The 27,305-nt window shown below is 46.1% G+C and overlaps 1 protein-coding gene across 1 annotated transcript in view; it reads right to left on the reverse strand.

The window, feature by feature from the left end:
- The window catches only part of ZFPM1 (zinc finger protein, FOG family member 1), a 180,023-nt gene that overhangs the window by 126,402 nt on the left and 26,316 nt on the right, over positions 1–27,305 (reverse strand). The window lies entirely within an intron of this gene.

A 27,305-nucleotide genomic window follows, 5' to 3' on the forward strand; every position in this document is an offset into this window, starting at 1 on the left:
TAAATATATTTAACAACACACTCCTCAGAGTAATGCACAGGTCAGTAATTTTCAATCCTTCCCAGGATGCAGATGTATCCCGTGTCTCAGGTTGAAGATGGTCATAGTTCTCTAGGACTCGATAGGAATGGCCATCCTAAGCTAGTGGGCAGAAGGAAAGGTCTGACAAAGGACAGATGTAGGAAAGCATACGATGTGGGCAATGGACCGGCACTTAAGCTGCTTACAGGGGAATAGGAAAGACAGAATTGAGATATGTTATGGGAACAAGACAGAAAAACAAACAAACAAACAAACAAACAAAACCCACTGGACCTGGAGTCAAGAATCCTGAACCTGACATTTAACTGCTCTGAGACTTGATTTCTTCTTCTACAAGATAGGGATAGTAGTACGTACACTATGCACAAATGCCTGATGTGATAGGTGCTTAATATTTAATATTTTAAAATTTTAATCCTTGTTGATTATTTCATAGGATGATTTAACCAAAAGAACATAAGAATGTGTCTCAGCTCTGTACTTTTCATGGTATCTAGTAGAAGGAAGGAAGGAAGGAAGGAAGGAAGGAAGGAAGGAAGGAAGGAAGGAAGGAAGGAAGGAAGGAAGGAAGGAAAGAAGGGAAACAGAAAAAGAGAAAAAGGAAGAGAGAAAGAAAGATGGAAAGAAGGAAGGAAAGGAGGGAGGGAGGAAGAAACTAAGAAAGGAGTGAGGAAGGAAAGAAAGTAGGAAAGGAGGGAGGAGGAAACAAGCATCTCCCAAGTGCCAGATTGAAGGAGCCTCAGGAGCTTGGGAGAGCCAAGGCCCAGAAGCCTCCAGTCTGCTCCTCCCAGTTTTCCATCCTCCCCAAGGATCTTCCTCACAAAGCTGGGCCAGAGTCAGGCTGGCCATGGTTAGGTGAGACAGGCAGAAACTTCCCCTCCTGGGACAGGAGAAGGCCAAGAAGGGGGACCGTTCACCTGTTCTGCACTGAAAAGGGGACAAGCCAAGAGCTCCCCAGCTTAGGAGTCTTAATGAAAGTACAAAGACCACAAGGGAAAAATGCCTGGAGCCTTTGGGTAGAAAGAGAAAGTGAGTTAGTAGTCTGAGAAGGGAAGGTTTCCATACACCACCCCCCCCCCACCCCCAGCCCAGCTCTCAGATCCCTGGGATCAGAGAGAGCCTCTACCGGCTCCTCCTCTCCTCTCCCTACCCACACATGCAGCATCAGGCCTGAAGGCAGCACCCACCCTATGGTCCCCGAGTCGAGGCTGGGAAGGGCTGCCTGGGTTACCTGAGAACCTGGGCTCCCTCTGAGGACTAAGGGCAGGGATTGGGGTGTTTCTAGGACAGACTGATCAGGAGTCCTGGAGGGGCCAGGAATTGAGGGAGGCTGGAGGATGAGGAGGGGCAGACACTGGGCTAACAATCTGGAGGAGGGCCTGGGTTCCAGCACCAACTTTTACCCTCTCCAGGGCCTTAGTTTTTCAATCCATATTTACAATAATGCAGCATTTACAGATTTTTTCTTTATTACAACAATCTCGCATCACAAGTAATGCAGGTGAGAACAGTTCCCTGAAGGTGGTTATGGGAAGGCTTGGTGATTTGTCCAAGATCACGGAATGAGGTAAAGATCCCTTCCAATTGAAACTGCTCTCTCCATCACGTGCCCCACCCCTTCCCATAAAATGAGGAGGCCAGTCCCAACCATCCATCCCTAGGCTCCTGGCAGCGCCGCTATTTTGTGGCCCCAGAGGTAGGAGAGAAGCAAAGTGAGGGGTCGGCGGTGGGTGAGCAGCCCAGCAAGTGCTCAGGACCCCACGCCCCCTCCCCTCACTGTCCCTCGCACTACAGAGGCGGAAAGCAAGGCCGGGGAGCAGCGACCACTGGGTGATGGGGGCCGGATCAGAACTAATGTACTGAAAACTGCCTGTGCCCCTCTGCCCCGGAGCCCTCCTGCCCGAAGCCCGTCCGGGGGCAGCCCAAAGCCCTCCACGAGCCTGACATCCCTCCCGCGGCCTGCCGGCCCTCGCGGCCTCCAGAGGCCCTTCCTGCTTCAGGGAGGTCACGCCTATCTATCGTATCAGCCCAGAGATGGGGTGAAGCACCCTATGGGGTTAGGGAAGGGGTAAGGATAAGGGCCGTCTCTCTAGATAGTCTTAATATCAGTCTGGTGCGAGGAGCTGATAATGTCTAGACCAGCCCAAGCTCAGAGAAGAGGGTACCTATCTCTAATTAGTAACCCTCCTCTATCAGGATAAGATAAACCGGGCCTGACCTCTCCCGTTGGTCTCCATGGCGATGGGGATGCCCCCCCCCACCAGTATTAGGGTTTTTAAGCTCCCTCCTCCCACCCTCCTCACCCCTCAATTAAAACCAGTAAAGGCTGGGTGGGAGGCAGTCCGAGGGGGGGAAGAATGGGGAGAAGATGAGAGCCCCAGATAAAGGCTAATCGCTCTTCTAGGAGGAGGATTCGGGGCCCATATCCTGCCATCCAGCAAAACCCACTTCCTGCTGCGGCCAACCCCGTTTACCCACGGACGGAACTTGGCCGGGCTTAACTGCCCCGGACAGCAGCCCCGGGAGCCCCTCCTGCAAGGGGGCCTCCCTGCCAGGAGGGCACCCCGGACCCGGCCAGCCGCAGGGAGCTTCTGGCCAAGGGGAGGAAGGAGGTCCGCAGCCCCGTCTGGGGGGCCACAGCGGGGGGGAGACGCTGGTGGGCTGTCCCGCGCCCAAACACGCAACACTTTTATCCCAGTGAGCGAAAACATCATACAAGGAAGAGCGCAGCCCAGCCCCTAACTGCTGTGCCATCCGGACAAGCGGCTTCTGTCCTTCCCTCAGCTTCTTCCAGTGGAAAACAATAGGGATGATCTCCAAGGCTTCTCCCAGCCCTGGAGTTCCAGGAGTCTATTCAGGACAGTTGCTAGGTAACCAAACCCAGCCCCTGCCCAGCTGGTGAGCTTTTCAAGGACCAACAGAGGCAAGAGCTCAGGGGACCCACAAGCCCCACGGCTGTCCTATAAAGTTACGTCCCTCCCTTCCACCTCAGGTCTCACTCCCCTGGCCAGGGCGAAAGGGAAACAGAATCTTAAGAGCTGGTTTGGAATCAGGGGGACCTACGTTCAAATCCCGGCCCTTATTATTAGCACAGTATCTGGCACACAGTAAGCCCTTAATAGATACTTCATTATAATCCATTCTTTTATTAGTCACTATCTGTATTACTTGGGATCAATCATGAGATCTCCCTGGTTCTCAATTTCCCAAAAGCAGTTAGACTAAATTCTCTCTGAGGTTCCTCTCATTTTTTAATCCTATAAACTTGGAGGTCAGATAATCCAGCTCCCAAATGAATAGGAGGCCCCTTGATTACATATTACTATATATACATATGATATATAATAATATTATATATTACAATAAATATAAGTCATGAGAAGTCTCTGGTTTTCAATTTCCTAAAAGCAGTTACACTAAATTATCTCTGAGGTTCCTTTTTTTTTTTATCCTATAAATTTGGAGGTTAGATAATCCAGCTCCCAAATGAATAGAGGCCCCTTTTCATCTGATAGCTGAGGTAGGAGAGAAGATATGATATAAAATATATAATATTATAATAAATAAAAGTCATGAGGAGTCTCTAGTTCTCAATTTCCTAAAGCAGTTACACTAAATAATCTGAGGTTCCTTTCAGTTTTTAATCCTATAAATTTGAAGGTCAGATAATCCAGCTTCCAAGTGAATAGGATGCCCCTTTATTTTATATATATATATGTAACATATAATATTATATCTTATAATAAATGTCATGAGGTCTCTTTGGTTCTCAGTTTCCTAAATTCTCTCTGAGGTTGCTTCCATTTTTCAATCCTGTAATCCTGGAGGTTAGATAATCCAACTCTCAAGCAAAAAAAAAAAAAAAAAAAAAAAGCAAGCCCCTTTATTATATATTATACATATACATATATAATACTATTATATATTATAATAAATATAAATTTAAGAATAAGTGATATGTGTATAATAACCAACATCCTACTGCTTGTTTTCTTTAGGGGTGGGGAAGCAACAGGAGGGAAGGAGAAAAAAATTCTTTTTTAAATGAATGTGAACCTTTTTAATGTCATTGAAAAATAATTAACAAAATAAACGAAAATATTTAAAATAAAAACAAAGAGTTTCCATGATGGGGAAACTTTCAAAGCTGCCCTTTCTCCTTTTAAGCAACTCTTAATAATTCAAGACTTCTAAAACTTCCCACCAAAAAAAGCCTAATCTAAAGGTCGCTAGATTAGGTGTGGATAGAAATGTGCCCAAGGGTCAGAGAAAGAGGTGGTGGGGAGGGGGAATCCAAGGCTTGTTAGACGAGCAGGGCAGTGGATTAAGACAAGGGATGCTCCGTCTCCCAGTTACCCCAGGTACCACGTGGAGCCCCTACCGCCCCAGATCAGCGGCAGGCCCTTCCAAGCTGGGAAGGCTGCATTCACCGGGAGTGCTGGGTGGGCACCGCCCCCCAACCCAAAACTACAAGCCTGGGAAGGGGAGAGGGATGGGGGGGGCTGAACTCGCCCCCCCCTCCCCTTTCACAAGCGCTCTCAGGCCAGCCCGGTAAGGGTTGGGATGGGGGTGGAGCAGGTGAGGGCAAGACAGCCGGGGAGAGAAAGGAGGAGGAGGGAAGAGAGAGCCGGGGCCTGAGAAAAAACAGCCCGGCTGATATCGGGGAGATTGGTTTCAGCCGGAGTCGCTCCTGCTGCCAAGTCCATATCCTATCTAACTGGGGTGTAGTTACTTAACATTCATCACGGGCTGAACTCTGTAACTTTATCAGGAGCAAAGCACGGCGCCATCTCTTGGGCCGGGACATTCTCAGCTCTCCGATGGACCAGATAACGCGCTGATAGATTACGGGAGATTGTTTAACTCCGCGGACCCGATTACTAATACTAATAGCGAGAGCCCACATCCGAGAGACAGGGAGCGGGGGCGGGGAGAGCCCACAGAACGGGGGAAATAATGAGAAAGAAAGCGCAGACACAATGGCGATGGAGTGACTCCGCGCTTCAGATGGGCGGATAAGGCCCTGATAGATTTTAGGAGAGGAAAGATTCTAATAGACCCGTCCTCACTGCTCCGACACATCAGATGGAGAGGAGGAGATTGCTTCACAAAAGGGGATGCGACTCCCAATGCAGCGCCGGGCTTTGCATCTGAGAGCCGAGGGGGGAGAAGAGAAGAAAGAAAGAGCTTCCACAGGAGCGAAGGGGATGCGGGGAAATCTGCTCAGGCCCAGGGGCAAGTTTTCAGAGACCCCAAAGGGGGACGGCGGCCGCGGGAAGGGCCGGGAGAGGGGACGGCGGCGGGCGCGGCCCGCGGGCCCAGGAGCGCCCGGCCAGGGTGACAGGGACACCCGGGGCCTCCTGGAGGAGGAGCAGGCCGCTCCCGGGGAGCCCACGGCGGGCAGACTTGTGCCAGTCACAGCAGAGGGCTTTTATTGCCCACAAAGGGCGCGCCTCTTACAGGCATCCCGTAGCTCGGCGCTGGTCAAGTCTCATTTGCCCTTAATTTGCCTGTTGGGCCCACGTGCGTTTCCACAGGCTGGGCTCGCTCAAAGTGGGCTCCAGCAGGTGAGGAAGGGCCCGGGAGGAGCCGAAAGGGGGCTCAAAGCAGTTCTTAGGGTACCAGCTTGTGGGCACAAAAGCTGGAAGGAGGGGGCCAGGAACACAGAGCTCCCCAGCCTCCCTTGGCAGCCGCGCTGTCTGGACCCGGGCCCCATCGGTGAGCCTGAGCAGTCCAGGAAAGAGGGCAGGGCTGGGGCAGTGGGAGGTGCCCCTGGCAGCCAGAACCGCCTTTCCCTGGCAGTCACGGTCACCCTTTGCCTCTCACAGGCTCGGTCTCAAAGTGGGCTGGCGCTTTTGCCTAGAATGAAGGGAATCTGATAAAGGAAGGGCAGGGGTGGGAGGGGGGCATTCTGTGGCCTGCTTTCTGGACCGAGCAGCCTTGCCAGAGGCTGTGAGCAGGGGCCCAGAGCACCAGAGATACAGAGCAAACATTAAAAAGCATCTGCCTCACACTGGAGCTTCCAAAACCAAAGGAGGGACCCTTTTTTTGTCTTGGTTTTTGCTCACTGTCTGGTGAGCTTCTACGCCATCCTGAATCTCATTTCTAACAGTAGGAGCTCCGATTACCCTTGTAGACCTAGCCATGAGATCAGAGTAGAAATGACAAAGAAGACTCCCCACAAACCCCTCCACCTTCATCCACCCATCCTGCCATCTTGGGCCCCTGGATGAATGAGCCAGCCAGGAAAAGAGCCTCCAAAGGACTCTCTCACCTTGATTCTGTGGAAAAGTGACGGCATGCTAGTCACTGAGCACCTACTATGTGCAGGGAAAATGGTATGGCTGCAGGCAATGAGGAGACCCAAAGAGAAATGATACGTGGGTTCTACTGAATTGTTGGTAGCAGCTCTTTCAGGAGTGGCAGAGAATTAGCTGTCCATCAATGGCTGAAGAAATTATGATATATGAATATAATAGACTACAGTTGTACCAAAAGAAATGATGAAAGGGATGGTTTCTGAGAACCTGAAGAAGACTTTTATGAACTGATTAGCCAATAAAGTGAGCAGAACCAGAAACACAATTTATACAGTAACAACATGGTGAAAACCACTCTGAAAGACTTTTTTGTCACTTCCCAGCTATATGACACTTGGCAAGTCATTTAAGCCTATTTACCTCAGTTTCTTCTTCTGTAAAATGAGTTGGAGAAGGACATGACAAACCATTCCAGTGTCTTTGCCAAGAAAATCCCAAATAGGGTCACAAAGAGTCAGACATGACTCAACCAAGTGAACAACAAAAACAAACTTTACATTAGAAAAACACATATTAACGTTATCCATATCTTATTTCTATTTTTATTTTATTTTATTAACTGTTTCTCAATTATTTTTTAATCTGGCTTGGCAGCAAAAGTGTTGTGCATGTTACTGACCACTTCCAATTTAGTCTCATCCTTTTTTTTTTTTTAATTTTTCCTCAGAGGCATTTGGGGTTAAGTGTCTTGCCCAGGGTCACACGGTCAGTGATCGTTAAGAGCCTGAGCCCAGATTTGAATTCAGGCCCCCCTGACTCTGCTGCTCTATCCCCCATGCCATCCAGCTGCCCCTCACCCTTTCATGTGAACAATCACGTAGATGGCTCCTGGGGGTGGGTCCCCAGCTCCCTACCCCCCCTTGTGCTCCTGGAAGAAGTGGGGGGTGCAGGTGACCCTGTGGGGACAAGCAGAAGAATCCTGAAAAATCAGCGGCTCCACCCGCGAGCCCAGTTTCCTGGTTTCCTCAGGTGGCAGGACAGGAGATCAGATGTAGCCAGCCCCACACGTTACGTAAGTGGCACTGGGGAGATTTCAAACCTCTTCCTGTGATTACCGGAGAAGAATTCCCTGCACTGAGACAGCTGAGGTTTCACCGACCAGAGATTGTGAGGAGAACTTTATTGTGCCCCCTCGCCCCCTCCCCAGACACTGTGTTACACGCTGGGCTCTGGCAGACCCAGAGTACTATGGCTTGTGATCAAGGAGCTCACCATCTTAGGAGGAAGGCCCATCACCAGGGGACAAGGGAGAGTAAGAGACTGTACTGGGGGAAACCATGGCAACAAACTAGAGAAAGGGAGACTCTGTGTGTGTGTGGTGGGGGGGACCTTGGGGTGGGGGAGTGATGTGACAAGTGAGCTGACGCTTGAAGGAAGGGGGGGGACATCAACAAAAAGAAATTGGAGCGACAGAGGCTGGAACTCTTTCCAAATATAACGTTGCTGGATTCAAATCTCGACACCTGCTAAAACACATCACTTGGCTCTTTTGTGCCTCAATTTTTACAGCTGTAAAACCGTGATCCTGTGAGCAGACTGAGCAAAGGATGAAGGAGGAAATAGGGCACAAATCAGGTGGGGGCAGTCATCCAGTTTTGCTGGAATGGAGATAATCTGAAAGACATAAGCCTGGAGCGGTCAATTGGTACCATACTATGGTGAGCTCTGAATGCCAGAAGCAGAGTTTCCTATGGATGGGTAGGTGATGGAGAAGCTTCTGAGCAGGGGGAAAAGACCAAAGTATACTCTTAGGAAGAGAGTTCAACAAGCTGATTATGGAAAGTCCTGGAAAGCTTTACATGAACTGATGCTGAGCAAAACAAGCAGAACCAGGAAAACATCATAGACAACAACAGCAACAATATGCAATAATCAACTGTGAAAAGCTCGATTCTTCTCAGTGGTTCAGTGATCCAAAGCAATCCCAATGGACATAAAATGCCATCTGCATCCAGAAGAAAAATCTAAGGACACTGAATGTAAAATCAACACATGCTACATTCACTTCTTTTTTATTTTTTTATCTCCCATAGTTTGTCCCTTTTGCTCTGGTTTTTCTCTCCCAACATGAGTCATAAAGCAATGTCTGTTAAAAATAAATAAACTTACTAAAAGCAAGATAGTTCAAATACAGCTTTAGAAAGATGGATTACAGAGAGTAGAATCTGGAGGCAAGAAGACCCATTAGACATGAAGAGTTTGGCTGAAGAAATATATATTATATTATCTCCTTTGACCTTCACAGTAACCCTGTGAAACATTTTACAGATTGGGAAAACTGCAGCTCAGAAGGTGAGCTCATGGTCATAGTCAGGAAGTAGAAGGAAGATTTGGTCTTTCTGAGTCCAGGTCCAGCAGCCTCCCCATCATTTAAAGCAGACAGGAGAAGGAGATATGGTAGCTGTTTCTGAGGCAGAAACACTATTACCTGAAGAAAAGGTATGAAAGTCCAAGATAACTCTGAGGCTCCCGCTCTTCTTCCTCACACTCAGCAACAATGAGTAATTCTTTTAAAAATCTAAACTTCATCTCAAAAACTGACCCTCCAAAGGGCTTTTCAAGGCTCAGCTCGAGTACTGCTGGCTACTGGCTTTTGCCACCACTTGTTAGTCAATCGATCAATATTTATTATGTGCCAGGCACTGTGCTGAGTGCTGAGGATGGGAAAAAAAAAATCAAATTACAGTCTCTGTCTTCAAAGAGCTTACAATCTAGCCGAGAAGAAAACAAGCAAACGGCTCTGGACGAGGAAGTGGATCAATAGGAATTAATTTATGGGGTGAAGGCACTAGAATTAAGGGGAGTTGGTGAAGGCTTTCTGTGGAAGTTACTTATCAGTAGATCACCTTGCATGTGCTGACATGACTAATGTTCTATATTTAGAATGGATTCGAAGCTTCTTGAGGTCAGGAGCTGCCCAGTTTTTGCCTTTCTATCCCAAATACCTGACGGTGCCCAGTAGATAGAAGGTGCTTAATAAATGCTTGTTGAATTGGATCCTATGGATAGTCTGCTAGAATATAACCAATTTTGTGTGTGAGAGAGATGTGGGGGAGATTCATTCACTCACTCAACAAATATTTCCTGAGTCTAACTGTATGCAGTCCGGTGCCAGGCTGTGAGAGGACATCCAGGAAGGAGGGCACGCCCTGCCAGTTCCAAACTGAGATGCACTCAAGAAAGGTTAATAAAGAAAACCCAAGGGGTAAACAGTCAGGTGGACAAAACATTAAACTAGAGGATGAACCACTGGCCTGAAGAGTCCCCAGACTCAAGTACAGCTCATTCAATAAGCAAACATTCATGAAATACCTACTGTGTGCAAAGGACCATTCTGGAGAACAGAGGCGGTGTAAACGGCTCTGCTCTGGTGGAATTTAGAGTGCTGGACCTGGAATCTGGGACACTCATCTTCCTGAGCTTCAGACACTTAATTCACATGTGTGATCCTGGGCAAGTCACTACCCTGTGTGCCTCAGTTTCCTCAGATGTCAAATGAGATGGAGAAGAAAATGGCAAACCTTTCCAGGGGTTTTGCCAAGAAAACCCCAAATGGGGTCGTGAAGAATTTGACGTCAACAACAAAAACAAGTTTTGCTCTGTATTCTGCTGACCCCAGGGAAATTACACCTTGGTTTTCCTGTCTCTGAAATTACAAATAATACCAACCACTAAATCAGTGTGGGACAGAAGAAAGAGCACTATATTCAGACTCAGACAACATGCATTCAGATCCCAGCTCTGCTATTTATTGCTTCTCTGGGTCTCCATTTCTTAAATGTAGGCCTTAGAGGGGATGACGTCCTGTGGTACCTTAGAGATTTATCGTGAAGACTGAACAAGATCATGGGTGTGAAAAGGAATTCATAATGTGCAACAGAGAAGGAAGCAATGGAGACGTGCCAATAAAAGATTTAGGAGAGCAAATCCTATGGAAGAGGAAGAGTTCATGCCATTGGATGTGGACTGTGAGCTCTTTGAGGGCAGGGACTGTCATTTATCTCTTTTTGTATTCCCAGAGTTCAGCACAGTGTCTGGCACACAGTAGGTACTTAATGTTTTTTCAATTGAATTGAAGAAGAAATGGAGGTTAGAAAAGTTATAGAAAAGTTATGCCCAGAATTGGGCATGGGATGATGGGTAGAAATTGAGTAGAATAGCCACACACACACCCTGGAAGATAGAAAGTTACTTCAGCAGTCTCCATCCCCCCTCACACTTCCAATGGCTCCCCAGCACCTTCACTGAAAAAGGGCCAACATAGGGCAGTGGGCAGTTTTGTTCCCATTTTTTCAGCTTTTATTAGTTCTTATCTGTGAGCCTTATTTATGCCTTCACTAATTTTCTGTTTACATATTAAAAGGAAACTAAATAAAGCAAACCTCACTGCTGTGGCTATTTTTATCCTGAAAAGGCCAGTGGGAGGAGATAAAATGACATCTGGAGATGTCAAGTATCATTCAGATACTCTCAGATACGGTTTGGGGTTTGGGCTTTTTCACAAAAATTTTTTTTTAGTGTAAGCCCAGTTCTTGATATTTATAAAATGCCTAATGACCAGCAACTAACAAAACTGCCCATTTCGGAGAGGCTGGGCCCAGGATGCCAGGCCTTTGAAGAGTCTATTATAAGACCAATCAGTTAGTCCAGCTTTGCCTTTCTCATCCATTAAATGGGGCTAAAATGTGAGGGAAATGTAAAGGGCTTTGGCGCTCTTAGTCATTATATAAACCAAACTCCAAGGAGAAGGAGTTACCACTTGTCTTCCTGGAGAAAAGGCTTCCTTTCTTTCCACTCCTGAGGCCCAATCCAGATTCCAGCCAACCCCCAAGGAAAGGGGCTTCTAGAAAACGGTGTGAAGGTCTTTGGACTTGTGTCCCCCTCCCACGCCGATCCGGACCCAGGCGGGAGATGGACCAAAGGTGGCCAAGCAGCGAGCCGGGCGTAATGGCCCTCGGGCAGTGCCGGATGCAGGGACTCGGCCTTCCTGGCTCCAGAGGGGCCCGGCACCCCAAGTTTAAGATCCTACATTCTCCTGCCCCTCCAGACCAAAGATCAAAAGCAAAAAGATCACCTATTACCGGCTGAGCAGAATCCAGAAAATATGATGAAGGGAATGCCCACCAAGGGGGGAAACAAAAGCAAGATTCTTAAGCCCTCTCAGTGGGAATAATCTCAGAGATCACAAAGACATGGGAAGTTAGTTTGTTGTTGTTTTTTAAAGGGTTGGCTCCTGGAGACAGGAAGGAAAACAAGCCATATTCAAGGGGTTTTTTCTCTGGATGTTAAGGGCTTTGGCAGCCTCGGCCCCAGCCATTCCCCTGACCCACAAGGGCAGAGGAAAGGAGCCCAAACTATCAGCCCAGAACCAGGGCAAACAAACCTAGCCCTTATCTCAGGGTGCCGGCCTGGTGACATCAGAGGGGGCTCAGCCAATCCCAAGCAGAGCTCACTTTCCCTCATTTGTATGCATGCCCTAATCCTACTGGTCAAAAAAAAGTGCCCCTTCTCCCCCCCCCCAAGCGGGGATCTGGGGCCCACTCACAAGGCAAAGGTGTACCCCGGGGGTGTGGATGCCGCGGGGGTGGGGGGGGTGAGGAGGGAAGGACGATTCCCTTAGTACTAGACAACTAAGCTTCTTGTTGTCCCATCAGTCTTGAAACAGATCCAATGCCCAAGGCCCAGGCTCTCCATACAAATAGTATGTCTTTAGTCAGCCGGTTGTGACAGCCTTCCTAGCTCAGGCTGGGTGGGGGGCAGACACATGTGGGCTACCCCCAGTGCGCTAATCCATCATCCCTGTGGGGGGGGGGGGATAGACAGAAAGAGAAAAAACAGAGAGACAGAAACAGAGACAGAGAGAAGGGAAATAAAAGAGACAGAGAAACAGAAACAGAGACCCAGAGAGAAAGAGAGAGAAGAGAAAAAAAGAGAGACAGAGAGAGATACAGAAAGAGAGAGAAAGAAGAGGAGAAAGAAAAGAGAGATAAGAGTGATTGCAAGCAGAGGAAGGATGAACTGGGAGCTTAGAAGGAATACTTTTATTTTCAATGCAAGATTCCCAAAGAGGGGTTAGGTTATTTTCCCCCCAACAAATAATGGAACTAATTTGGAGATTTTACCCAGTGGTTAGATTTATCCCTTCAGGCCCTCAAGTGGGCAAGGAAAGGTGACAACATCTGTTTTGAACAGCTATCCCATTTGGGATTTTTGTCCTAAAAGGAGAGGGGAAGGGGGCGGGGGGAAGAGAGAGAGAGAGAGAGAGAGAGAGAGAGAGAGAGAATGAATGTTATATTTGAAGAGGACAGTGGCTTTTGGGGGAGGTTGGGGAGTTAGAGGGGATAAGATCCATCTGGGGTTTTTTTTTTGCCCCCAAAATGTTTTGAACAACCCTAACACATTCTCAGTGGAGGGGTTTTGTTTTGACTTCATTTGCAAAAATAATTTCTTTAAAAAAAAAAAAAACTTTTCATTTTTAATTTACTGGTTACAGTTTATCACTCGCTTCATGAATTATCAAGGCACCCGGGTTTGTATGTGTGTGTGTGTTTGTTCTTGGCATTTTGGTGGAAGGAGATAAGAGTAAAAAACAACAGAGCTGCTCAGAAAGTGAAAAAAAAAGAGATAGATAACGTTGATACCGACTCCTACACAGAACAGGCCTGCCTTTATCGCAGCTTTTTATCACAGTTCCCTTTTTTTTTTTTTTTTTTTTTTTTTTTGGTAGAAAACACACAACTCTCTCTCTCTCTCTCTCTCTCTCTCTCTCTCTCTCTCTCTCTCTCTCACACACACACACACACACACACACACACACAACTGGAATAGGATGCTGTATTCAAAATGAACTTTCTACTCTTTGCAGGGTATTCTTCTATTTTGATGTCATAGCCTCCTTCAGATCACCAGCAGATCTCTGTCATCCAAAGAAGCAAAAACTTGGGATTTCAGATGGAAATCTGAGAGCTATTTGCCCCCCCTCCCCACAGATGGATCCTCTCTAAACTTGACCTCACCTCATCCAGCCAAGGGAATGCCAACACAGGGAACTATCATTCAGAAAAAGAAAAAGAAGAGGAAGGGGAACGAGAAGGAGAAAAAGAAGGAGAAAGGAAAGAGGGAGAAAGAAAGGAAGGAGGAGAAAAGGAATGAGGGAAAATGGAAGGAGAAGGAGGAGAAAGGGAAGAAGGAGAAGGAATAGAGAAAGGGAAGAAGAAGGGGAAGAAGAAAGGGGAGAAGCAGAAGGAGAAGGGGGAGGAGATAATAAGACTATCTTTCTCACAGTGTTGTTGGAAGGAACAAAGTGAATTACCATATATAAAGCCCTGTGCAAACCATAAAGCCTTATATAAATGAGATATTATCATTATTTCTTGATTAGCCACTAGGCATAATCATTACCCTCCAAAGATCTCTGGGTGGGATAAGCCAGGACAATCTGAGGAAAAATTTGATCTAAGAAACAGGCAAAAGTTTCTCTCTCTGAGCTTGAGTTTCCTTTGTAATAAAATTAGGGAGTTTAATTCAAGAAACATGTATGGAATACCTACTGTGTGCAAAGCACTATGCTTTACATTAAGGTAGCTACAAATGGCCTCCTTTTTCTCACCTCCTACAGGCTCTTCAACCTCTGGCAGATCTGGCTTCCAGGCCTGCCAAGGAACATGGTTACTAATGAGATGCCCTGTCCTCAGGGCATCTGGTCCCTAATGTTGTTGCAGTTTGGGATTTTATTAGCCCTTTCCCCCAGTTATTCACTATTAATTTCTCTTTGTTGCTTCCTCTTCCTCCTCCTTCTTTCTTCTAGTTCTCTTCTCTTCTCCCTCTTTCTCCCTCCCTCCCATCCTCTCTTTCTCACCCCTTTCTTCCTTCCCTCCTCCCTCCCTCTAATTTCTTCTCTCTTCATCTGGAGATGATCTCTTTCTTCAATACTCGCAAGAAACTCAACATGTCCAAAAGGGAATTTGTCCTTCTCCCTCCCCCCCTCCAGCCCAGCCTCCTTCCAAAGTTCCCTCTTTCTCCTGAGGTACCACTAGCCTTCTAGAAGTCCATGACCCCTATCACCCAATACCCAGTTAACTGCCAAGTCTTGTGGATCACACATCTATAACATCTCTGGCATAGATGGGCTTCATACAGTAACATGGGCCCTACTCTGGTTCCGGACCAGATCACACTTATTGCCGAGACTAGTAAAAACCTCCCAATTTCATCTCCCTACTTCCTGTCTGGCTAATGGATTTCTAATCCATCCTCCCCCCAGCTGCCAAAATCATCTTCCTAACTCATAAATCTGACCACATCGCTCCCCTACTCAAAAAACTTCAAGTCACCCCAAGATAAAAAGGAAAAACACAGAGATGGAGCCTGGCAATAAGCCATTACAATCTGGAGCCCCATCCCGTCCAGCTTGAAATCTTTGATCCCATAAATTTTGCCAGACTTGCTCCCCTGGATGTCTCCTTCATTCCAGCCTAACTGGCCTCAGTGGGGTTCCCTGATCTTAGCATTCCGTTTCCAATCTCTGTTTTCTCATAGGTGGTCCCATGGAACCCTGCATAAAAATAGCTCTCAAACTTCGGCACATTTACCCCATGTTATAGAAGAAACCATCCAAGGTAATCCCAATAAACTTTAGATAGAAATACCATCTGCATCCAGATAAAGAACTATGGAGATCGAATGTAAATCAACACATGCTACATTCACTTCTTTTTTCTGTGTTTTTTTTTCTCTCCCCATGGTTTTTCCCTTTTATTCTGATTTTTCTTTCCCAACATGATTCAAAAAGAAATGTGTACTTAAAAAAATTAAATTATAAAAAAGAAAAAAACAGTTTTATCCAAGTTAATAGTGTTTAAAAACTGCAAAGCTTTTTAGTGAAAACTCTCATAATATAAAAAGCCCTTCCTTTAGGAAGGAGACAGGAGAGAAGGGAATACCATTTATGTAATGCTGTGCTAAGCACTCTACAAATGCTATTTCATTTGATCCTTACAAAAAGGTGCTATTATTGTCCTCATTTTACAGTTGAAGAAACTGAGGCAAAGAGTGGTTAAGTGATTTATCAAGGATCAGACACATAGTAAGTAAGTATCTGGAGCCAAATCTCAACTCAGACTTTTCTGACCTTAGACCCAGAGCCCTTTGGCTATTTCTGAAAAAATTTACAGGAAAAAATTATACTGTAGATTAGGAGTTCTTCATTTTGTGTGTGTGAGAGAGTGTCTTGGACCGCTCTGGCAATCTGTTGAAGCCTACGGACCCCTTCTCAGAAAAAAAAAATATTCAAAATACATATAACAAAATATGTAGGATTATAAAAAACAAAATCAAAATATAATTATCCCACTTTTTTGAAAACAAGTTTACTGACCCCATGTTAACCACTGCCTGGAGTGAACACTAACATAGGTGGAACAATTATCCAGAGTTCAAGAGACTGGAAGAAACCGCTCCCCTGTGTCCATGCCCTCTGAATGCTAAGGGCATTCAGGCACAGGGCAATGGGGGGAGGTGATGAAGATAGACATTTATATAGAGATTTGAGGTTTGCATTATCTCATTTATTCTTCCAACAATCCTCTGGGGTAAGAGCTACAGATATTTCCACTGACACTTTGCAGATGAGGAAACTGAGCCTTAATGAGTTCCTAAAAGTCAAATAACTAAACCCAGTCCCCGGAATTATCTACAATACAAACTGCTTCAATAAGTCAATTCAACAAATGTTTGTGGCCTTCTCATCCTAGAAGATCACTGAAGTGGGTGGGATTGTTCCAGCACCTCCATTTTAGAAAATACTCAGGTGAGCCATACTCCCTCCTTCTCCTTCTCCTCTGTGTTTCTCCAGCTTCATTCTCCTCCACGTCCACCTCTCCAGCCACTTGTGCTATTATAAGCCCCAAGAGGGTTTTCTCTCCACCACCTTTTATCTTCAGTTTCCCTCCATTAAAATGTAAATGTCTTGAGGGCAGGACTCTAATTCTGTTTGTAATTATATTCCCAGAACTTGGTACAGGGCCTAGCTCTTCCCAAGTAAGACCTCGATAGATGCTCAATAACTTGTTTATGAAAAGCTCTGGCAATCCGCAGGGCCCTGCTGCACTCTCCCCCTGGGTGATGAGAAGATGGAAAAGTGGTTGGTTGTACCCTCAGGGACCACCCAGCCTGGAAGAGGTAAGTGAGTGTCAAGTGGGGGTTAGGGGGTCCTAAGAGAGTCCCAAAGTACTCTAGGAAAATAGAAAGGAGGGAGCAAACGGTCAAGGAAGGTTTCACAGAGGAAGACTCCAACTGCCTTCTTTCTTGGACTACTTCCTCCTCAAAGTCCCCATTAAGGTATATAGCCTCTCCCTGGGAATGAATGAATTGCCTACTCCCTGTAGAGAGAGGGATGTGTGTGTGTGTGTGTGTGTGTGTGTGTGTGTGTGTGAAAGAGAGAAAAAAAAGAGAAAAAGAGAAAAGAGAGACAAAGAGACAGAGAGAGACATATACAAAGAGAAAATAGAAAGACAAAGAGAAGAGAGAGAGACAAAGACAGAGAGAGACAGAGAGAAAATAGAAAGACAGAGAGAGAGGAGAGACAGAGATAGGGACAGAGAGAGAGAGAGAGAGAGAGAGAGGAGAGAGAAGAGAAAGAGAGAGATAGAGAGACACAGAGAGAGAGAGAAAGAGAAAATAGAGAGAAAGAGAAGAGAGAGAGAGAGTGAGAGACAGAGAGACAAAGAAAATAGAGAGAAAGACAAAGAGAGACAGAGAGAGTGAGAGACAGAAAAAAACAGAGAGTGAGAGACAGAGAGACAAAGAGAAAATAGACAAAGAGACGAGAGAGAGACAGAGAGAGAGAGTGACAGAGAGAGAGAGAGAGAGAGAGAGAGACAGAGACAGAGACAGAGAGAAGAGGGAGAGGTAGAAGGGGAAAGAGAGACAGAGACATACACACATACACATACAGAGAGAGACAGGGACATACAGAGATACAGATATGGATAAATGTTTATTTATTTATAGATATATATATCTATATATTTATTTATATATGTATAGATATGTGCTTGTATGTGTAGGTGTGTGTGTGTGTATACACACACATATATACCCATTTCCTATATTCATATATTAATATATACTTACAGGCATTTATATTTATTGATACAAATATATCAAGTTATATCAATAATTGCTATACTTAGGTTACTTATAAGGTACTTAGATACTTATATAACTTACAGATATTTTATTGACTGATATTCTAAATATCTATAGATATTAGTATCATATTAGATAAGTACATATTTAAACAAGGAAATAGATGAAATCCATGACACAAATGGGAGACAGTTGAGCTTAGCTGAAGCCTGGAAACCCCAATTATCCTGTACTGTGCTGTGCTACCTCAAGAAATCTATTAAGCTGTCTGAGTCTCAGGGCCTCAATATATTCCAATTGAAATCTCAAAAAAGCCCCATGAACATTGTGCTTAGCAAAAAGGAGAGCCGTGTTCTCTGGATAATAATGAGCCTATAAAGAAAGTTATGATGATGACTAAAATAAAACGATTCATGCTTTGGCAGATGGAAGGCTGTTTTGTGTGGAACCAGCAGGACCCTCTGGCTGCCCTGGACTAACCATGGGGTCAAATCCCAAATCAAGGAGAAGTGGATTTCGCCACCTCTGAGATGCACCCTGGGAGACTCCTAAATGTATCAAGGTAGGGCTGAGTTTCACACTTCTCTGGCTGGGTACTCTCAAACAAGTACATTTCCTCATCTGTATAAGTAATAAATACCCTACACAAGACTGCTGGAAGGGAAAACTTCTTGAACTAAAAAGAGCTGGCTTTATCAAAATGTGAATTGTACTTGTTATTTTTATACAGGTTGTTGAAGTCACTTTGGGCTCCTCCCTCTGGGCCCGGGATGGCTTGCCTCCCATAGAAACTGCTGGGTCCATACCTGCTGCCTCGGCCGGTTCCCAGTACCTAGCAGGGTAACAACCCACTCATTAGATAACCAAGCCCAGGTTGATAAAACCGAAGAGAAGGAAGAAGTGGGCCCTGAGGGAGCGCCTTCTACCTTTTCCACGTTTGCCCTAAATTTGAGTAAGTATTGATGAGACACCTGGAGAAGCTCCAACAAGTAAATCTGGCTGTCCATTTCCTTTCAGAGTGCCTGGGGCCAGCTAGAACCAGAGGAGGACTTCTATCAGAATATCTTTCCTCTCCTCCCTCCACTTCAGCGGGTGAACTGCTGCCTGACTCATCATTCATGGGCTTTCATAATGCTTTGCACTTCTTATTTATATTATATTTACCACAGGAACCAGACCTCCGATTTCACTGACATGGAGAACTCTTGTGGGAGGAAAATCTCTTCTACTAATGCAGATTAGCATCTTCTTTGTAACATACAATTTCAAGTCAGTTCTTTTTGGAGGTATTAACCCCTTTGGGGGAGCTTGGGGAGCCTACTGACCCCTTTCTCAGAATCATGGTTTTAAACAAAAAAAAAATAAAAAACTTGGGACAACTAGATGGCAAAGTGGATAGAGAACCAGACCTAAAGTCAGGAGGACCTGAGTTCAAATGTGAACTCAGACCCTTAATACTTATTAGTATTATTAATACTTAAGATTGGGCAAAAGGAAGGAAGGAAGGAATAAAGGGAGGAAGGGAGGGAAGAAAGGAAGGACGGAAGAAAGGAAGGAAGAAAGAAAGGAAAGAAGGATGGAAGGAAGGAAGGAAAGAAGGACTGCAGGTTAAGATTCCCCAGCCTTAGAGTTGCTTAAGACATTGAGAGAAATGTCGTCACCATCATGCTTCCGCCATGCTTCTATACTATGCTGAGCTTTGGAAACCTAAGCTGCTGGACTACCAATTCTCTTCCATTCCATTCAGGCATTTAGGCAATATCTGCTACATAAGAAGCATTCTGCTAGGTACTAGAGGTATGAAGGAAAAGACATCCCTCACTTACACACTATTAACAAGATGGAAAGGCCTTGAGTTCCAAGTGGCAATAGACGGCAGAATAAAGTCTCTTGTTCTAAGATCCACCTTGGCTTCCAGAGGCTCATCACTAGAACTTAGGTCACCAGTAGATGAACTGCTTTGATCAAAACCAATTTTAAGAACCATCTACTGTGGCATGAAGCAGTCACAATCTGTGTTGGTGGGGGTGTTTTAGAAGTCTCATATTCATCCATTAGATTGTAAGTTCCTTGAGGGAAGGGACCCCATCCAACTCATCTTTATGTCTCCTCCAGAGTCTAGTACAGAGTTTTATACGCAATTGGATCACAGGGACCCTTATGGGCTATCCAGTCCAATCCCCTAGTTTGACAGATTTGGTAAATGAGTAATGGAAAAATCAGGTAGCAAAATTGGAATCTAGACCCAGGGTCCCTGATTCCAAAATCCAGCTTTCCACTGCACCATCCTGACTCCCTAATAAGCACCAAAGAGTACTCGTGGAGGGAAGAAGAGATGGAGAAAAGGAAAGAAGGAAGAAGGATGGTTAGTTGTTCAATTGTGTCTAACTCTTGTGAACCCATAAACCACATCAAAAATGTCTGTGGCGTTTTCTTTGCAAGGATAATGGCATGGTTTGTCATTTCCTTTTTCAATGGATTAAGGCAAACAGGGTGAAATTACTTGTCCAATGCCACATAGCTTAGACACACAGTGTCTAAGGCCAGATTTGAATTCTGTTCTTTCAAGCCTAGTGTAAATCTAGCCACTGAATCACCTGGCTGACTTCTATAGAAGTAATAGAGGGAAGGAAACAAAGGAAGAAGGGAAGGCAGAAGGAAAAGAAAAAGAAGGAAGGGAAGAAAGAAAAGGTGATTACTAGTCAGGGAGACAAGTTAAAAGCACTTCAGGAATGGGAAACCTCCTCTAGCAAATATTTATATCAGTATTACTAAGCAATGTTCATTGTATGCAGGGCACTGTGCTAACTAGTACTGAGGCATAAAAGATGCATAAGACTTGGTCTCTGACCTCCAGGACCATACAATGTGGTTGATAGAAAGCCACCACTCATTCATCTTGCATTACAGGTAGGACTGTGAAGAAGAAAGGGAACTCCAAGATCATCTGGTCCATTCCTTCAATTTTACAGAAAAGTAAACTGAGGCTCAGTCAGAAAATGGACTTCCTCAAGATCACGCGGCTCCTGGACAATGGCCAGCAAGGGATGGTATCCAGGTTTCTTGATTCTCAGCTTAATGTCTGTTCCCCATGTATTGTTAATTATCTTTTCATGCATTAGTGTTATCACCTAATTAGACCACAAGGGCAGGATATTCTACCTCTTTGCATCCTCTACAAGATGGAACTGAAGTCTAGGCACACAGGAGATACTCAGTTAATACTTCCCAGCTAGGTAAAGACTCTACCCTTCTTCCCCAGGCTACCTCCTAAACTCCAAAAGAATTAAGCTTAAAGACCACATAAAGTTCAGCCCCAAGGGTGAGAGTATCAATTTGCCATTGGCCATCCATCTTTGTCCAGGGGAGGAAACAAAAGGGGTTTGAGGAAGGTAGAAAATCCAGACAACCCTGAATATCTGTGTCCAGTCTAAACATGAAAGGGGAGAGATGGGGGTAGGGGAGTGCATGGAGATCCAGCAAGGGCCCTCTGCCAAATCTGACCCTAAAGGTTCCTTAGAGATACAAAGCCAAGCCCCTCAATTTTATGGGAGAGGATCATGGCCGGGGCCAAGAAGTTGTTTGCCCAAGACCTCTTCAACAGCTCAGGATCCCAATCCAGAAACCCCCTGCCATGAAGGACTCTTCTCTCCCATTCAGCAATTAGTGAATCCCTCTTATCATGCACGGCCCCATTCTGGACAAGGAGGGGAGAAGTGCCATACAGAGAGGGTCTGCCCTTCGCAGGAGGCAGCTCAATTCTATGGGTTATGACAAATCACAGGCTCTGGCTGAGACCCCCACAGGCCTCTCAGAGGGATGGCACGCACGACATATTGAAGCTAAAAGAGAGTTTGGGGATATTCCAAATTAAAAAAGAAAAATTGAATGGTCTTCTTTACACTCAAAGCTCAGAGTTCTAGGAGGAAGAGGGAAAGGCAGGGTGACGGACTTTCACAAGATCATCCATGGAGTCCAGGAGACCAGCCAGGGCTGCAGGCAGACTTTCAGACTCCCACTTGGGGGCTTTCTCTGGTGCCGGAAGGAGCACCGTTGTCTAGGCCCAAGGTGTCTCCTCATGGCTAGGACTCTCCCACGGTAAGCGGTCCACAGGTTCCCTCAGGACAGTCAGCCGTGGGGCTCCAGGGCAGATGAGGGAAAGGGTTTGGTAGCTCAGAGGCAGCATGCCAGTGTGGCCTGCGGCAGGCCAGCCAGTGAACGACCACTCTGGGCCACCTCCCAGGTCCTTCATCACACTGTTCGGTGACTGTGGGCAAGCTAACTCCTTCCTCTGGGTCTTCGAGTCTTCCTTCCAGTAAAAAGGGGACTAGATTGCATCTGGACCCAGTGGGCTGTCGGATGGACCCCAGACGGACCCCTTCTTACAACAGGGCTTGGAATTGTCTAGATTACATCCAGGCTTCTCTACTTATGGCCCAGTGGGCAGTCAGATGAACCCCAGAAAATAACTCCTTCTTACAACAGTGTTCTGAATTGCATTAAAAAAAAGTACAAAGAATTACGAAGGACACTCAAAACTCAGAGAAAATAAAGACGTAATTTCCCCCCAATCAAGCTCATGGTCCCCAGGGGCTGTCTATGGACCCAGATTAGGAACCTCTGGACCAAATGATCTCTGAAGTCCCTCCTGATTCTAATCCTATGATCCTCTTATTGTTTCCTCTTCTTTCCCACTTAAAGCCGCTCCCAGGGACACCTACAGATGCCCAGCCAGAAGTGCCTGATCCCCCCTCCCATCCCCCCACAGCCTGCTGGGTATTGTGCCCACATGCATATTAGACTCCAGGATAGATAAATAATATAGAAAGTATCCCCGGAATGCACAGCCCCAGCCTCACAGGAGATAACAACTAGAGCTAAGAAAGGCTCTTTTGACAATTCCTTCAGCGGAAGGATTATCAGCACCTGTCCACCCATCTCCTACACAAAACTGGAATCCGGGCTAATCACTTCCAAAATAAATGTGCAAACTAGCATTAGCTGAAAGAGGCTTTATCCTCCTGTCCCCAAACCCACACTTAAATGGCACCCGAGTCTCACACAAATGCACGGCTTTCATTTCTCCCAGCCCGCCTGCCCGCCTGCCCAGAACGACTGAACCATTTCAGGGCAGGCCCGGCCTTTGGGGCAACGGCATGAGAACAGCAAGGGGGGGGGGCGGGAGGCCCAAGCCCAGACCAAGGGCCCCCCCCTTGCCTCGGGGCCTTCCCCCTCCTCCTCCCCCCTTCCCTACCTTCTTTTTCAAAAACATAATTTATCTGTGTATTATCAAGAAATCCAGACACTTTAATCAGTGAGCTATGAAGTCAGTATTTCCATCCTTATCTGGTGGAGGAGTGGAAATGGAGAGAAGATAGTAGGCTGGGAGCGGATCAGTGGTGGGGAATGTTAATGGGAGAAGCAGCTGAGCTATTGGCTACAAAGCCCCGGCTATCTCCACCATTATCAAGGCCTTATCAACTCAACCATCACAGCGCAGTAATGGGGCCAGTTCAACTTTCGGAATTATCATAGGAGCTGAAACCCGCGTGAGAGGCCTCAACTGGGAGACAGAAAAGTGAGTAAGCAGCCGGACTTCCATCTGAAAAGCAAAAGGCACCGAGTCACCCAAGGGGGGGGAGGCCGCGGGAGGCCCTGGCCATCTTGGGCTGGACGCGGACCTCGCTCCTGCATGGGGGGGGGGGTCACAGACAGCAACCCCCCCCTCAAACCCCCCGACCTCAGATGCAGGGCAGCCACACTTAAAAGCCACCTTCCTGCTGCCGCTGGCTGGGGGGGCCGGGAACCACCTGGAGGGTCCCCATAGGTGCTTATGCTTCCATGAGAAAGTCAGTGCATAGGCAAACACCAGCTTGGGCCATCTCGTCAAGGAGATATTCAGTAACCATTATCTTATTGCTTTTGCCTTCTAGGGACAGAATTGGGAATTCAAATTTTTTTAAAATGAATATTAAAAATTTTTTCCATGTGTAATTAGGAAATATTGAATGAAACAAATAAAAACATTGAAAGGTTTCGATAATCATAATCCTGAAACTACCCAGTCTCCTGGTTGGTTGCTCACGGACTGCTTCATATGATTTTTAATTCCTTTTGGAAATCTTGTCTCCCTAAATTGATTGTATGCTCACTGAGAACAAGAGATGTGCTCTTGTTTCCTTTCTTAAAGTTTTCTTGCTGGTTTTGTTTTTTTTTTTTTTTAATTTATCTTACACAGTCATTTCTGGCCATACCTCTCCCTGGTCTAACAAAAAAGACAAAAACCTAATCTATGCGGTACCTTCAGTGTGTCCAAAACCCTATACTCCCAGTTCCCTAACTGAGGAAATACATTTCCTCAGCTTTTCTCCAATGCATGGATATCTGTCTGTCTGTCTGTCTCTCTCTCTCTCTCTCTCTCTCTCTCTCTCTCTCTCTCTCTCACACACACACACACACACCATCCCGACTCGTGTTCTCACAACTATACGGTGGGACAAAACCCCACCAAGCTGGGAAAACTTGGGGACCATCCAGCAGCAGCCCAGAATCTGTCACCTGAGGCCCAGGTGAGCCAAGACTGGAGCGGCTCCTTGCCCAGAGGCTGGTCACCAGGTGATCTTGGGCCCTAGCTACTCAGGAAAACCATCTGCTAAGTCAGAGGGAAGTGGAGATGTGTGCTGATGAGGGAGACAGCCATGAAATCAGGAGTCTTGGATGGACTGGATATTCTGCCTCCAAAAGTGCAAGTGTTTAAGAAAAAGTATTCCAGACAGAAACCCTCAGAGTCATTTAACCCAACTCTCCATGAGGAGCGTGGCCCCCAGAAAGGTCCCTGGGGAGCATGCAGGTGGGCACTGGGTCGGAGAACTCAGCATGAATCCTCAATCCACAACTTCCTATATGTGGGATCTTAATCTCTCACCGTTCCCTCATCTATAAAATGAAGGGGTCTCTAAAGCCCAGTTCTTCCAACTTTAATGCCATGATTCTAAGTCTCTTACCTCAGTTCCCTCAGCTATTGATGTAAATTGAGCTCTTTGGGGGGGAGATGATGTAACCTTGGGGAAAGGGAGGATACTCCCAAACCCTGGAAAAGCATATTTCCCAGACAAGCCCTTTCCAGGTTAAGCGGTTCATTCAATTGGAGACCTTGGTCAAATCACCCTCCGCTTAATCTTTTGGGGATAGCCCGGATCCCCTTCGGGGAATTACCAAACTCTGGGGAAAAGCCTTCAAAATGATTTTATTCAGTTGGAGATCTCTGTCTATGGAAGTGTAAAGTGATCGATCTCTAAAGTCTAAAGAGTCTCTCTAAAGAGACTTTATTGATTAGCCCAGACAGCTCCCAGCCCCAGGCCAACGTTTGCCCATAAAACCAAGGGTCTGTCAAACACACCTTTGCCAAATTCCTCATCAGGAATCTGCTTCTTAGTGAACAATAAAACCTCCTTTCTGCCACAGATTTTGGGATTCGCAAATTCTCCAAGCAGATCTCTTCCCCCGATTCCCACACCTCAAAACTTTAAAATGAAGGGGTCTCTAAAGCCCAGTTCTTCCAACTTTAAAGCCATGATTCCTCGGACCCAGGTCTCTCACTCAGTGGGCTGGTCACTGCCTTCTCCATGCCAGGAAGGTGCCCTTTCTGGCTGACTAGCCCACGGGCAGCAGCCCCCATGCAGCTTCATGGGGGTCCCCTTGCCCAAGGCCACATTGCACCCTGAGTAAAATCCTGAACTAGAACAAGCAGGGAGGAGGGGATAGGCGGGGAGACCAGAGTCTCCTGTCTCCAAAGCCCTGGCTTTCTAGCCGGCCCATCAGCATCCCTCTCCATAATGGGAAGATGACAGTGACTAACACAACAACCCGGCTAGACACCTTTCAAGCCTCTCAAATGTCTCCCCCCTCGCAGGGATTCCAGACTTCAAGGAAAATCTGTTTGCGCAGACTAGAACGCTCGGCTTCCCCCTGCCCTCCCACTGCAGTGAGAACAAGATGACCCTGGGAGTCAGGGCCCGGCTGCTGCTGCCATTTAAGAGCCGTAAGTGGATGCCTGGCTCAGGTGCTCAGGGGGGCCAAGGCTGGGACTGGGTCCCCAACGGGGCCCTGGCCACAGACCCACGGCCTTGACCCGGCTTGGGTCTCCCAAGTGAGCCCCGCTGGTCCCGGTGAGAGCGTGGATGGTGAAGCCGGGCCCACCCCTGGGAAGCCACTCAGAAGGCACAGGACACAGGGGCCACTTACTGCTCAGGAGGGACAGCCCGTGCTTAGGGGCATCTAGAACCTGGTTCCTGCCCCACTGAGGCTGGTATGAGATAACCCGTTACCTAACACTGGGCAGAGCTGCAATCCTACCAGCTGAGTTACCTCATCCTACACAACAGGTGTGTCCTGCAAATGTAACTCAGTATTACAGGCTTTAGGACTAGAAGAATCTATGGAAATCCATCTAGTCTGGGGATTATTAACGGAGGATCCATTAACTTGTTTTAAAGAATATTAATATTTAATTTAAATTAATTTAAATTTAAATTAATTTAAAGAAAATTAATATTTTAAAGAATATTAAAAAAATTCTATGTCTATATTTCCACACAACTTGTGTTCTTATTTTATATATTTAAAAACATGATTCTGCAAAGGGTACAGTCTCCCCGAGGTTGTTAGAGGGGTCCGTGATCTAGACCTGGGCCTAGTCTAACCTCTTTATCTGACAAATGCATCAAGATTAAGACCCAGAGAGACAAATCTCCTGGCTGAAAATGACACAGCAAGAAAGCTTCAGGGATTGGGATTTGAATACAGGTCTGCCGCACTTAGTGCTCTAATTACTGTGTTCCCATGCAAATCAAAATATTAATTTATCAAGCCATTTTAAACGCAGTACAGAAACTTGCTACTAAATGACTTGTTCTGCTGAATTCTTTTGTAAATTTTTCAGAAATTACCACTTGTTTTATCTGTTTTCAATTTGAGTATATCAGGTTCTCTTAAATAATAATACTTTATGTTTGCAAAGTACATTATGCAGTTTAAAGTACTTTCATATCTCTGATCTCATTTTTCGTCTCACAATGAGCCTGTGAGGTAAGTGGAGATCAGGGAGAATGATCTCATTTAACAGGAGAGTAAGCCAGGACACCTAAAGCTGAAGTCATTTGCCTACAGTCTCACAACTGATGATTTGTGGCAAAGTGGGAACCAAGAACCTAAGGAGGGACTTGCCAGCCCACCACTCTCTCCACACAAAATGGCACTCCTCCCCTGGGATTTCTTTTTTGTTCCTATTTTGCTAAAGTTAGCCTTCTGTTCTGGTAGATGGGAAGCAGATGTCATGGGAGTTATTAAAAAAAAATAAATAAATAAACCAACAACAACAATGGGTGGAGAAGGTGGAGTTAGAAAGGGTTAGGCCCCTTTGGGAATCCCCATTTTATTGTTAACCAACTTCCCATCACCTTAGACTTCTTTCTGCTCACACACCTTCCCTCTTCACTCACAGAAACCTCGAACCTGCCCACCCAGCAGCCTGCAACTTTGGTCTCTCTCTCTAATAGCTAATGCACCTTCTCTTATGGCCCTCAACCCACTGGTCAAGAAGGAAGAGAGACCTACTTCTTAATGCATTTCCAGATCCTTCCTCTGCTGTTCCTTTGAGATTCACTCTATCCAGCCATTAGTGATTCTACAGGATCATTCATTGTGTATTCTACCCAATTATCATGACTCTACACAATCATTTACCTTTCCCCTTCCTTTCTCAAGGAGTTCAGTGTGTGGTTCCCTCTTCCTGCC

Source organism: Sarcophilus harrisii, chromosome 2 (assembly GCF_902635505.1).
Source record: "Sarcophilus harrisii chromosome 2, mSarHar1.11, whole genome shotgun sequence".
Taxonomy (NCBI): Eukaryota; Metazoa; Chordata; class Mammalia; order Dasyuromorphia; family Dasyuridae; genus Sarcophilus; species Sarcophilus harrisii.